This window comes from Myodes glareolus, chromosome 17 (genome assembly GCF_982192425.1).
Source record: "Myodes glareolus chromosome 17, mMyoGla1.1, whole genome shotgun sequence".
Classification (NCBI taxonomy): Eukaryota; Metazoa; Chordata; class Mammalia; order Rodentia; family Cricetidae; genus Myodes; species Myodes glareolus.
The window spans coordinates 54,041,168-54,055,221 of NC_142042.1; positions in this window are offsets into that span (position 1 = coordinate 54,041,168).

Genomic DNA, 14,054 nt, shown 5'->3' on the forward strand with positions numbered 1-14,054 from the left:
TGTCTTGACTTTCTGCAGTGATGGACAGAAGTGTACGACAATTATCCTTCCCTCCTCAAGCCGCTTTGGTCACAGGGTTTGATAGCAGCCACAGAAACCCTGACTGACTAAGGCACCCTCCCTCCACCACCGTGAAAACCACCCCACCACTCTCAACCCTCACACCTCTGGAGGTGTTCAACCTGATGAGGGGATCGCAGCAGGAGAGAAGAGACCCACGGAGCCCTAGCTTTTGCTTTTGCTTTCTTGTTTTTTGTTTGCTTGTTTTGTTGCTTGTTTGTTCCCTTTTCCTGATGACAAAAATCCTTGTTCTATGCAGTTTGATGAGGGCACGAGGATTCTGACAACAACCAAGTTCTAATTCAGTCACAATTGCCCCGCAGCATCTCTAGGAAGTAAAGGGAGCCTGCCTGCCTGCCTGCCTGCCCGCCCGCCTGCCTGCCTGCTCGGTTCCAGCCTGCACTACCTCAGGAAAACGGACAGGGCTGCTGCACCTGGATGGTGAGAAGGATGTTCAATGGCTCTCCCCACATGGCCAACCCTGCCTCTCCTGGAGAACACTGCCTGTTTGCTCTGCTTCCCTCTCCCAGCTTGAGGGCTCAACATAGCTCACAGGACTGAAGCTTCCCCAGGCCAGTTGCTTTCGCCAGAGCCGCTGAGGAGTTTAGCTCCTGCTCGCCAGCCCTAGGACACCTGGGCATAAAAGAATCTCAGAGAGCTGGGGAAGAGTCTATTCTAAGTAACCGGAGCCTGATTTTCTCTAACTATTATTATGCTAAATCAAAACAACAACAATAAAAAACATCAGAAGGGTCTGTCCCTGCCTCCCACCCCCAACCCCAGTCAGAACTTGGCCAGTGAGCCAACACTGTCAGATGGAAGGTAAGTTCCATCACTGAATATCTGGGAAGGATTGGGTCCTTAAATCATCTGGTCCCCTTGACCCAGGGACAGCCTGCCAGCCAACTGCCATCACCAAACAGAGTGCAGACACCCTGGCACCTTGGCTTAGGCCTCTTTCCAATCAAGCTGCCACACATGACTTGGTGAGCCATCTCTGGCTGCCATTCAGGGGAAGACAGATGGCTGAGAAATGATTTTTCTGGAGTTTCCCCGACCAGATTTCTCTCGGAGGTTTCAGGAAGCAAACTGTGGCTTTAATATTCATCCCTGAGGTCCCGCCCGGTTAGGAAAAGCCTAAACACTATTGGCTACAGGTCAGGACAACATACTTTCATTTGGAGGGCACAGAGAGGAGGGTGGACAGGTTGGGGTTTTCATAGCTGGCATTAAGTCAGAGAGAAGCAATGAGACAGAAGAGGTCAGGTAAGAGGATGAGCTTGACACTGAGGTTACCACACCGTCTGCATGGGAAGGAAGGGCCCTGGCACCCACCTTAGCTCAAGTACTTGAGACATGGCAGCTTGCTCGCTGTTTTTATCTCTCGCCTCAGCCCCTTCACAGGTGACGGCATTCGCCCCTCCCCCCCCTCCCCGCACTAACCATTCTCCAGGGTGGTAACCTCTGCTCGCGTGGTTTTTATGATCTTACCCCATCAAGCACCACCATCCTTCAGAGTTCCCACACATTTGCACAATTGCCCACATGTTCCTTTAGCTTCACCTCAGCTGCGAGCTGTGTCCTGCGCTTGATCCTCTGGCTATCCCTGGGTCCTTTGTTCACGGCCTACCATACCTCCAACCACAGACGCAGCCATTTCCCTGGGAAGGAGCCCAGTCTCCACCTTTACCTGACCACCCTCACTGCTCTGAGCCAGGCTACCTACTTACTGTAACTGCATCCTGATGGACCACCCTCTGCCCGTCTCAGAGTGCAACCAGGGACATCATTCTTGCCACCAGATAGGTCCTCTTGCCGCCTGGTTTGAAACCCTACAGTTCCCTGAACCGTCAGCATCGGCCCCGGATGTCGTTTATGATCTAGCTCCATATCGACTGCCTCTCTGGTCCCTGGCACCCAACACAGCTGACCACTTTAATTCAAAGGGTGCCTCCTTTCTTTCCAGGAACTTTCGGAGGCTGTTTCCTCTGCCTGGAGTCCTCAGTCTCACAAGTGAAGGGTCCACTGACAGTAGCCTAACCGTGATTGGTTGACTATACTGACTGATTTTGCCTAAAAAGCTGCTTCCCCTTAGAAGACCCTGACCTTTCTCCTGCTTGTTCCTTTGTTGTTCTGTCCTTACTCTTATCACAGAATTGTATGACTTCCACTAGCGTGTGTGTGTGTGTGTGTGTGTGTGTGTGTGTGTGTGTGTGAGCACTCGTGTGCAAATACAGAGGCCAGAGGAGGACACTGGTGTCCAGCTTTAACACTCTCTTATACCCTTGAGACAGTGTCATTGAATCTCTTGTGGGTTTTTAACATTCTAAAATACATTTATTAATGTATTCATGTCAGGTTGGAGGTGGATACCAGCTTGCCACGGCGAGAGGAGAGCTTGTGACCCAGGTCTCTCCTTCTACCACGTGGGGTCCAGAGATCCAGTTCAGGTCCTCAGACTTAGCAGCAGGTGCCTTCGCCTGCCCAGTCGCCTCCCTCTTTTATTTTCTCCCAGCTAGGCTGGCTAGCCAGCAAGTTCCAGCAATCCCCCTGTCTCTGCCCCACCCCCAGCTTTGAGGTTAGAGACATGATCAACTGCACCAAGCTTTCCAAGCATGATGGTCTTTATATTTGCGCCTACCCACTGAGTGCTCCTACCCACTGAGTGCTCCTACCCGCTGAGTGCTCCTACCTGCTGAGTTCTCCTATCCACTGAGTGCTCCTACCAGCTGAGTGTTCCTACCCGTTGAGCCATTTGCCCAGACCTAGGCTATAAACGCTTCTTGAGACAGCAACGGTGTCTTGCTTGCCACGGAGTCAGTGCCAGACACGGCATCTGGCATGCCGTGGGCATCCACCTCACTTTCCTGGAGTCAGTGAATGAATGAACAAGCAACTTGCCCAGAGTTGAGATTCCACCCCAGCCCCGTTCGCCTCAACACCTCTGCACTCTGAGGTCACAGGCATTGCCCCGTGTCATTTAAAGCAGCACTGATGAGCCCTGGAGCTGGTGCAGTTACCTGGGCTGACTACAGTGAACTCTTGAATCCGCTGTTTGGAAATCAACTTTGAGGACTCAGCAGCTATCCACTTACCATTCTGGTCTAGAAGTCAGATCACTTCCTGTTCTTTATCTGCAAACTGACTGACTTGGTCCTTCAATTGCCCCCTACTTCCCCTCAGAGCTACACCTCCACCATAGTGCAGGCCGCTCCCCGGAACAGGCCTATGCAAAATGCCTGGAGAGGGAGCAAGAGTCCGAGCGGTGATTGTACCGGCTGGCTGGACTTCTCTGTGAGAGGAAACTGTTGGCATTCCCATCCCAAGACTGTGCTGACTCGCTGATGCCACACCATGTCAACTGGTAACACAAATTCAGTCGGCCTGGGGGGTGTAAGCAGAAGTCAGGGAAAAGCCGAATTGCTCAGGAGCCACCAGTGCACACACGAATCACAATATTTACACACGCAGGAGCCTCTGATTGAGATGAAGAATGACGTACAACTGAGGAATATGGGGGCTCAGAAAAGGCCTGAGAACCCTCAAGAGTGGGGTTGCAGTGATCTCTTCCTGTAGAACTATTGGCCCCCACGGGGCAGAGAAGAAAGCAGAGCATCATGGCTTCCTACTGGTCTCTGTGTGCTGTGGTTTGGCTCTCCCATGCCCCGGACACTTGGGGTGTCAGTTCAAATGATTCCACCAGGCCTCTCTGAAAGGGAAGCTTTTATTGGTCTGAATACTTGTCTCCTCAAAAAAAAAAAAACATATTAAAAATACCTCTGACACTTTGAATCTGATTCAACACAACTCAACCAAATGGGGGAGAAGTAAGAGAAAAAAATCTGCGTATAAATTATTAAATCTAAGTGATGGTTATGTAAAGGGGAGTTGTCATAGTCTCTATTCTCTTGTACATATTTGAAATTTCCATAAAGTTTTTCATTCTTCATTTGAATGTAGTATTGCACAACTTTTTCGAAGGAATAATTCACTGTTACATATTCATAAGTCTTTAAAATGGGCAAGGTCTGTGAGTCAGAAATTCTACTTCCAGGAATTTACCCTTAGGAAATAATCAGAAATGTGGGAAAAGATGTCTCTACCAGAATGTTCACTGTGGAAATAGAAAGGTAATGGCCTACATGCTCAATAATGGGGCCTTATTAAATAAGTTATGGTGAACTAATAAACCATTAAAATAATTTTGGGATTGGGTGGTGAGCAGAAGTAGATATTTCACACACTATTGATGCATATAAATTGGGTAATTTCACCACTTTGTGAGGTGAATTGCTGTCACCATTGGTTAAAATGCATGTTATGACCCATTTCTTGTCGCTAATAACTTGGGACAGTAGAGGGGGTAAGCGAGGACCTTCATACCAGCCAAGTCCTGAGGTGAAGCAGCCTTCTGTGGGAGAGACAGAGCTCAATGGTGTACTTCCTCTCTGGTCTGTCTCATGAAGCTACCAGTATTCATTCATAGAGGTCCTTGGAAAGCTTGTCTAATTCTAATTACTTCCTAAAGGCCCCATCCTAAAATAGCACAAAATTAAGTCCCCCTCGATATGTGTGTGTGTGTGTGCATGCATGTGCGCGTGCACACGCGTGTGTACGCATGAAGGTCAAAAGACAGTTTGTGGGAACTGATTCTCTCCTTCTATCACATAGGTTCTGGAGTCAAACTCAGGTAGTCAGACTTGGCAGCAAGCCCCTTTACCCACTGAGCCACCTTGATGGCCCACAGCTTTCTTCATAGGAAAAAAAAGTGTAAACAATATAAGTGACACCAAGTTAATGACTTATAGTTCACCATCCAGCGAGACACTAGGAAGTCACTCTTTGCATGAAATTACTACAGCTAACACTTTTGAAAGCTTACAGTGACCCACACACTGTTCTAAGTGCTTTATACATGTTGATACAATGAATTGAGATGAAAACATATGAACATGTGTTCCTGATGGCTGACCTTCCTTCCCTCTAGGCTCCTGTGGGTTGGTAAGCAATATGGCAAATCTTTGGTTTAGGATTACCTTGGTCAGAGCAATTGACTTACCTCTCCCAGAAGGTTATCCCAGGCTTATTTCCATGATGACGACAGAATTCCATGAGTGGGAGTGTGTAAGCACATTGATGCTCTAGTTCAAACTGGACCACCACCATTCCCCACCTTCTATCGGCCACAGCACACCCAGATCAACAAATGGGGAAATCTCTATTTTTTTTTTTGATAGAGGGAGCCTCAAAGTCCTGTTTCCAGACGTGTAAAAACATCAAGAGAAATAATTGGAAACGTTTTTATAACCAGTCTCCCATGTGACTAAAGTGAGCAACTGTGTAGACTCCGAGCCAACAAATGAAGATGCCTATCATTCTCTCTCTCCCTGTATCCCCCCTCTCTCTGTCTTTCTGTCTCTGTCTCTCTGTCTTTCTGTCTTTGCCTCTCTGTCTCTGTGTGTGTCTGTCTCTGTTGTTTCTGTCTCTGTCTTTATCTCGCACACAATATGGGATGTCTGTCTGTCTGTCTGTCTGTCTCTCTCTCTCTGTGTCGGTCTGTCTCTGTTGTTTCTGTCTCTGTCTTTCACACACACACACACATGATATGGGAAGTCCTTCTGTATATGTGTTGCTTTTATTGACTAGTGAATAAAGCTGTTTTGACCAAAGGCTTAGCAGAGTAAAACCAGGAGGGAAATCCAAACAGAGATATAAAGAGAGTAGGTAGAGTCAAAGAGATACCATTTAGCTGCTAAAGGAGACAGACACCAGACAGAGCCATACCTATAGACCACAGTCTCTTGGCAATACACAGATTAATAGAAATGAGTTAATTCAAGGAATATGACTAAGATATTGGCCAAACAGTATTGTGATTAATATAGTTTCTGAGTGATTATTTGGGTCTGGGTGACTGGGAAATGAATGAGCAGTCTCCATCTATAAAATGGCATCCACCATCTGGGGCATGGATCCACATAAGACCTAAAAATGCTTGAGGAAAAAACAGGGCTTCTAGACCCACAAAAATGGGAGTCAGGCACAGCTTCTTGGTAATCACACTTTTGTTCCTAGATAGGCTCTGTTTAATGGCCGCAAGCCAAGATGTGGTTCCTTTATGAGATAGCTTCCTGGTTTGTACTGGCAGCATGAATGGCCCTGGCTTTTTGGGGAGGTCCTACTACAGAGCATTTAAATGTGGCTTGTGAGCAGCGTGTTACAAATTGCTTTATGACCACATAGACCCATTTCATCCCTGAAGCTGGGGCCATGAGCATGGCTCACAGAGGCTGTGAACATACCTTCGCCATGTTGGATGAGGTGGAGCCAAAAGGCAAAGCCACAGCATTAGTCCTAGCCATGCCTGCTTAACATTTTAAAAAGCGCTTCTGGTCAAAAAAGCATTACAGATACACAGTAAAGACAAATTCAGACAAAAAAAAAGACCTCTAAAAGGGTCACAGTGTTGGATAAATGAACATGGGCTTATGAGAAAGAAGAAAGAGTACAGACAGTCATATATTAAAAGAGTAAGCATAATAGGATAAATATTAAAAAGTAATAGAGAAAAAAGCCACATATGGCTGGAAAATACACAAAGAGTTTTGATTATGTAAATTATTTATTTTCTTTTAATTTTTTGACTGTTAATGACCTAACTACAGAAGGACATTTGATTCTGTGGGGCTGCTAAGCAAAACCAACATAGATATTTTAAAGGTGTCTTGACTTCAAAATTTGGGTCTAACAATGTGTTGCTTTGAAAAAGACATTCTGCTTTTGTTTCCACAGAAGATGAGTACCTGCGAATTTCTTCCAGGCTGATGTGATTTAATAGAACAAGATCCCTGAAAGATCCCCATAAACCCTAAAAACTCTTCGTCCAACCAACAGCAGGAAGCATTTTGGAGAAAACAACACCAAGATTCACAAAATGATTGCTTGTAAATGTTTCTTTTCATTTAAAGAGGAATATGATATAAAGATGACTACATTGGTATGGACTTTAGTTACTGATACAAATTTAAGGTCAATTTGTTATATGTATATTTCTACTCTTGTTTAAGGTATTATGTTTATACAGCTCATTGAAAAATGTAATGTATTGGTGTGGGACAATTCTGTATTCTGTCAATTATGTTTTAAATAAATGCTGATTGGCCAGTAGCCAGGCAGGAAGTATAGGCGGGACAACCAGACAGGAAGTAGAGGTGGGGCAATGAGAACAGGAGTATTCTGGGAAGAAGGAAGCTCTTTCCACAGTTCTGGCCAGACCATAGGAGAAGAAAGATGTGACCTGCCCCACTGAAAAAGGTACCAAGTCATGTAGCTAACATAGATAAGAATAATGAGTTAATATAAGAGCTAATGTGAAGCCTAAGCTAAAGGACTGATCAGTTTAAATTTAATGTAGACACTCTGTGTGATTTTTTGGGGGCCTTACCGGCTGTGGGAACTGGGCAGGACAGAAACCCCAACAAGCAGTCCCTCATGTTGCAATGTATAGTTAAGAAATATAGATTAATAGATAGTCATCTGTAATAGTTCAACTGTAGTCATGTTACTTAGGTTTTCTGGATGTACAGAGCTATATTTCAGATAGAAAGGTATTCTTCAAATCTTTCAACTATCTACAGAATATAGCATTTAAAATGTTTTAAGAACTTAGGACTTTTCATGACAATGAAACACATCTGCTCCTGGCAGCACCAATCTACTTCAAGAGGACGATGGGCCTCAAAGAGGCTCCTTATTGAGTTTGCTAGCCATTTGGGCAAGAAACTGTTCTTGCCTGGACTGCTTGATGGTATACTCTATAAACTGGACATGTAGCAACCACAGAAAAATTACTGCTGAAGTTGCCTAAAAAAGGTGAGATAGTCCTTCAGGGTTCCTGCTTCATGAAACAGTCTGCCAGGCATTCTACAGAACACAGAAGAAAGTGACTGGCAAACTGCCAATATAGGCAAAACAGCCTTTCAAATTTTCTGCTTCATGGAAAAGTCTGCCAAATACTATGGGGCTGTAGGCTGAAGATGAATGCCCCAACATTACAGAAGAACTTTGGGTGACTGTCTAGGCAGCGAGATGTCTCTGTCAATTTTAGAGTTTTGAAAGTTGCTTACAATGCACTTCCTGTTTACTTAGGTAATATTATATCCTTCTGGGGTTTTTGAAGAGTTGAAGACAAACAGTTATAGTTATAGTTTTCCTTAGTTATGATAAAATAAAAATTAGATATAAAACTTTAGACTCACAAAGATAGGATAGATGATAGAGTATTTTTCTTAATTTGTCAAATGCAAATGAAGCAAATATGTAACCATAATTCTTGTTTGATAAGTGTTTTGTATATGTAATTTTATTATGTTAAAGTTAAAACCTTCCTTTTAATTAGACAGAAAAGGGGAGATGATGTGGAATGTCCTTCGATTCATGTGTGGTTTTTATTGGTCTATGAATAAAGCTGTTGCAGCCAGTGACTAAGCAGAATAAAGCCAGGAGGGAAATCTAAACAGAGATATAAGGAGAAAGTAGGCAGAGTCAGAGAGATGCCATATAGCTGCCAAAGGAAACAGACACCAGATGGAACCTTACCGGTAGGCCACAGCCTTGTGACAATACATAGATTAAGAGAAATGAGTTAATTCAAGATGAAAGAGCTAGCAAGAAATATGACTAAGCTATTGACCAAACAGTATTGTAATTAATATAGTTTCTGTGTGATTATTCAGGTCTTGGCAGCTGGGAAACCAACATGCAGTCTACACACACACACACACACACACACACACACAGCTACACACAACTGTGTGCATAACTAAAGTACTGTCAAGTATACTAAGTTTCTCTTCACCATAGTTATGCTGATGAAAGGAACTAGGATGTCAAGAGAAGGTCTTTTTGTTGAATACCATTTGTAAACAAAATGTGTAATTAAAAAAAAGACAAAAATTAAACCATCTTACTAGTCATGTTGAATCTAATACTTAGGAGGCTGAGGCAGGAGAATTGTCATGAGTTTGAGGCCAGCCTGAGCTACAGTGTAAGACCCTGTTTTAAAACAAAAACAAGAACAACAAAACCAAACAAACAAGCAAAGACCTTAAATATCCCAATAAGAAAAATAAAAGGCCTAAAAATAAAAGATTAAATGGAAAACAAGCATATCAGAAAGAGAAATAAAGAAAGCAAGTAAGCACATATAATATACCACAGAGAGTGCAATAAGCATGTGGTGGTGCACCAGCAGGGGTCTCCATCTAGGAGTCCTCAATTCATTGTGCTAAGCCACTTTGTGTTCAGTTTCCTAGCATGTAATTCCCATCACGCAACTGAGGGTGGTTCTGATTGGTTGGTGTTCAGTCCTGGGTGGTGAGACACTATGCATACGATTTTCACCATGCAAATGAGAGCAGCCCTATGGGATTGTGGCTAATTTTGACTAGCCAGTTATCCCACCATTGAGGCAGCAGAGAGACCCGGCCATGTGTTTGAGGGATCCAGGTTTACATTAAGGGACCTGTTGGTTTCCTGACCTCTCAGTCATACCCTTGACTCCACATTCTCCACTGGCAAAACAACAAACCTCATTGTACCAGTTTGCTTTCTGGGGCTGTAATAAAGACAATGACCTAAAGCAACTTTGGGGAAGAAAGGGTTTATTTAAATTCACAGGTCACAGTTCATCATGAAGGGAGACCAGGGCAAAAACTCCAGGCCGGAATCTGGAAGCAGAGACCATGGAGAAACAAAGATGACTGGGTTGCTCCCTATGACTTGTTCAGCCTGTTTTCTTTTTACTTTTTTAATATTTATTTATTTATTATGTATACAATATTCTGTCTGTGTGTATGCCTGCAGGTCAGAAGAGGGCATCAGATCTCATTTCAGATGGTTGTGAGCCACCATGTGGTTGCTGGGAATTGAACTCAGGACCTTTGGAAGAGCAGGCAATGCTCTTAACTTCTGAGCCATCTCTCTAGCCCCCTCAGCCTGTTTTCTTGTACCATCCGGGACCACCTGCCCAGGCCCTTCCACATCAATCACCGATCAAGAAAATGTCCCACAGATTTGCCTATAGATGGATCTGATGGGGGAGTTTTCTCAACTGAGGTTCCCTGCTCCCAGACTCTGCTTGTGTTAAGTTGACGGAACACTAGCTAGCACACCAATCTTGAGAGACCTCTTCTGTAGCAGTTTCTTCACTCCGAGCAGGAATTATATGCCAGCCCAACTTACATCATTATCTATATCGTTATATATGCCCCAGACAGTGCTTAAAAAAGAGGCAGCCATACTTAGGAACAACTCAGCAAAAGGCCATGTTGCCTGGTCCAAGGGGTCTTAGGAAAGTGGGATTTCTAGCAGTAGAAGAGGAAAGCTCCATCAAGGCATCACCTGGAGATGGAACCATTGACCACGAGAAGAAACAAACTTCAGTCGTGGGTGAGAACCGCAGGAGCAGGAAGTCTTGATTGAATGTGCTTTGGGGGCTAGTGGAGGTCAAGGTACTTATTCTTGTTCAGTTGGCTGGGAGGCAGACATAAGCCAGATGTAAGGCACCCTGTAGAACGCGGTGTGTAGAACAGTTTGCGCCTAGGTGAACAGGCTTTGAATGGGATCCTGACTTCGACTTCCTTTAAACGTGTTTATGATTATTTGAAGCTGAATCTCTTTAATCTGGGAAGAAGTGAATCTGATTAGCCATTGAAGGGATCGGGGAACAAGGACGTAGGGTAAAAGAAGCAATCTGATTAGACGGAGAAGAGGGAACAACCGTTGCTGCTCTCACCTGATTAGGGGTTAGAGACGCTGGCAGTGAGGATAAAGCATCCGGCTTGGTGTGAAGCAAAAGCGGTACTCACTAGGGATGATAAAAAGAAGGCAAGCACCTGTTACGGCGTGGAAGCGGGAATTTGGATTCTTGGAAGTCCCCGTGAGGCAAGCGGGAATCAAAATAGGAGGCGAAGTTAGATATGGCCAATTGATGTGTACCAGTTGTCAAGAGATACCCTGGGGTCCTTTCTCAATTGGCTGAAGCTGGTTACTGGAATGAACTGCCTTTGTGGGTACTTAAGAGCACCGCTTTCCTGGTGGGAGCAGGGACTCTTGGCTGGGGATTGGTCCAGATCAGTCCTGTAAGGTTACTAATTATTTCTCTCATCGGCTGTATTTTCCTACTGGGTATTTAAGACAATGTATTTGGCCAGAATGAACCCCTTTGTGCCATCGTGTTCAGCGAAGTTCCTTAGAGGATATTTTTAGGGACTTCAGAAGAGTCCCTCGACTCCTTTCATTTCCCCTGCCAATTGCATCGTCGGCTGGAATGGGTTGGTCTTGTTTACCTCGTGGCTTCTGTGTAAGCACCGAGGACATTTCGCCTGTGATGGCGCTCCTCTTTGCAAACGTACCTTGTTCAGTGTCCAACCACTGGGGTCTCCATAGCCTCAGTGAACTACAGGACAGGTAACTTGTCAGAGCTGTGAACTCCCATTCTTTTTAGAGGTGTCTCTTCAACCTCTAGAACTTGGAGGCTCTTAAGGTGGACCCAAAATACTGGCTGTTCTCTTAGCCCTTTACTTCACTGACTTGGCCTACAGATGTGGTTGTTGAAAATCAGATCATAGCAGTCTTGAAGGACAACTGGTGGCTGAAAATCCAGCTGTTGTGTGGTGCTTAGATAAAGCTTTGACAAAAGCTTACTTGTCAGTAAATCTTGACTCTGCCCAGAGTCTCCTAAGTAGTTAAATGTAGTGAAAGCATAAGTAATTATCTTGATAAAACATAAAATCTTTATTTCGTGAGCTAATTATTGTTAACATTGACAAAAGCAGTCAATAACTCATTATTTTAATGAAAACCCAGAGAGTTCCATTTGGAAGTCAGAAAACATGGACACTATTTTAAATACCTAACAATGGCATAGATTCTATGTGTTAACAATTTGGAGACATTTCTGTTTTTACAGTCAACATCTCCAGAAAAATGGTTCAGTGATTAAGGGCATTGGCTGCTTGTACTGAGGACCTGGGTTCTATTCCCAATACCCACGTGGTGGCTCACAACCATCTGGCCAGTGGAATCACTGCCCACTTCTGTTCTCCTTGAGCACCAGCCACACAAGTGGTGCACATACATGCAGGGAAAATACCTACACCCATAAAATTAATTCATTAATTAGTGAGTTGTTAGACTTGTTTAAGTTTTCCTAATTAAAAAGAATTTGGAATAAGTTTACATGTATGTTCACCTATTATGTTCTATCAAAATATAGACCACTTTGAATAATGATATACAGACATACCACATAACACATACCTAAAGGCGACATACTGAACAAACTTACCAAATCTAAGACACATAGTAACAGCTGTACCAGCAGACAAAAGGACACATATACAACACCTGGAATCAACATTCATGAACTCTAGCAAGTGTCTCAAAGAACATAAAACCAGAGAGCACTCTTAGAAACAATTTAGAGAATTTACATCAGAAAGACATCAAACCTCACCATTGAAAGAGACCCTGTGAAGACAAAAAGGTCAAATGGTGAACCTTGTCGTTGAGACTTACGGTTAAAAGTAGCCCTGTGGACTGATGCACATATGAACTCACAGAGACCGTGGAAGCATGAGCAAGACCTGCACAGGTTCAAGTCAGATGGAGTCCCAGCAGGAAGAGGGACAAGCGGACACAGGCTCCAACCCCTAACCGAAAAGCTATCTGAAATTGATAACCACTGGTGCAGGAAAGTCAGTTTTCTCCAGTGCAGTTCACTGGGTATATCAACCACACCCACTCCCACTCCCAGGAGGAGCTGCCCAACACAAAGTGAAACCAGTAGTATTTTGTGAACTTTTGGTCTCTTTTTGCTTTGTTTGCTTTTGTTGCTTTGTCTTATTGGTTTTTATCTTTCTAGGTCTGGGTTGCCTCACTGAATATGGTTTTTTGTTTCTAGATTCATCTATTTGCCCACAAATTTTAAGATGTCATTTTTAACTGCTGTGTAGTACTCCATTGTGTAAATGTACCACTTTCTTTTTTATCCATTCTTCGTTGAAGGGCATCTAGATTGCTTCCAAGTTCTGGCTATTACAAACAATGCTGCTATGAACATAGTTGAGCACATGTCCTTGTGGTGTGATTGAGTATCCTTTGGGTATATGCCCAAAAGTGGTATTGCTGGGTCTTGAGGTAGATTGTTTCTTAATTTTCTGAGAAATCACCATACTAATTTCCAAAGTGGCTGTACAAGTGTGCACTCGCACCAGCAATGGAGGAGCATTTCCCCTTACCCTAGACCCTTTCCAGTGTAAGATGTCATCAGTGTTTTTTGTCTTGGTTATTCTGACAGGTATAAGATGGAATCTCAGAGTTGTTTTGATTTGCATTTCTCTGATGGCTAAGAATGTTGAGCATATCCTTAAGGGTCTTTCAGTCATTTGAGATTTATCTGTTGCGAGTTCTTTGTTTAGGTCTGTACCCCATTTTTAATTGGATTATTTGTTCTTTTGATGTCAAGTTTCTTGAGGTTTTTGTTTTGTTTTTTTGGGGGTTTTTTTGGCATAGTTTGGAGATCAGTCCTCTGTGGAAATTGAACAATGCTCACCTGAATCACCAATGGGTCAAAGAAGAAATTAAAGACTTCCTAAAATTCAACAAAACATGACCACATTGCATACCCAAACTTATGGGACACAATGAAAGCAGTATCAAGATGAAAATTCATAGCACTCAATGACTTCATAAAGAAGCTGGAAAAATCCCACACTAAGGAGTTAACAGAACACCTGAAAGGTCTAGAACAAAAGAAAACAAACTTACCCAGGAGGTCTACATGACAGAAAATAATCAAATTGAGAGCTGAAATTAACAAAATAGAAACAAAGAAAATAAAACAAAGAATCAATGAAACAAAGAGTTGTTTCTTCAAGAAAAATCAATAAAAATAGACAAACCTTTATCTAAACTAACCAAAAGGCAGAGAG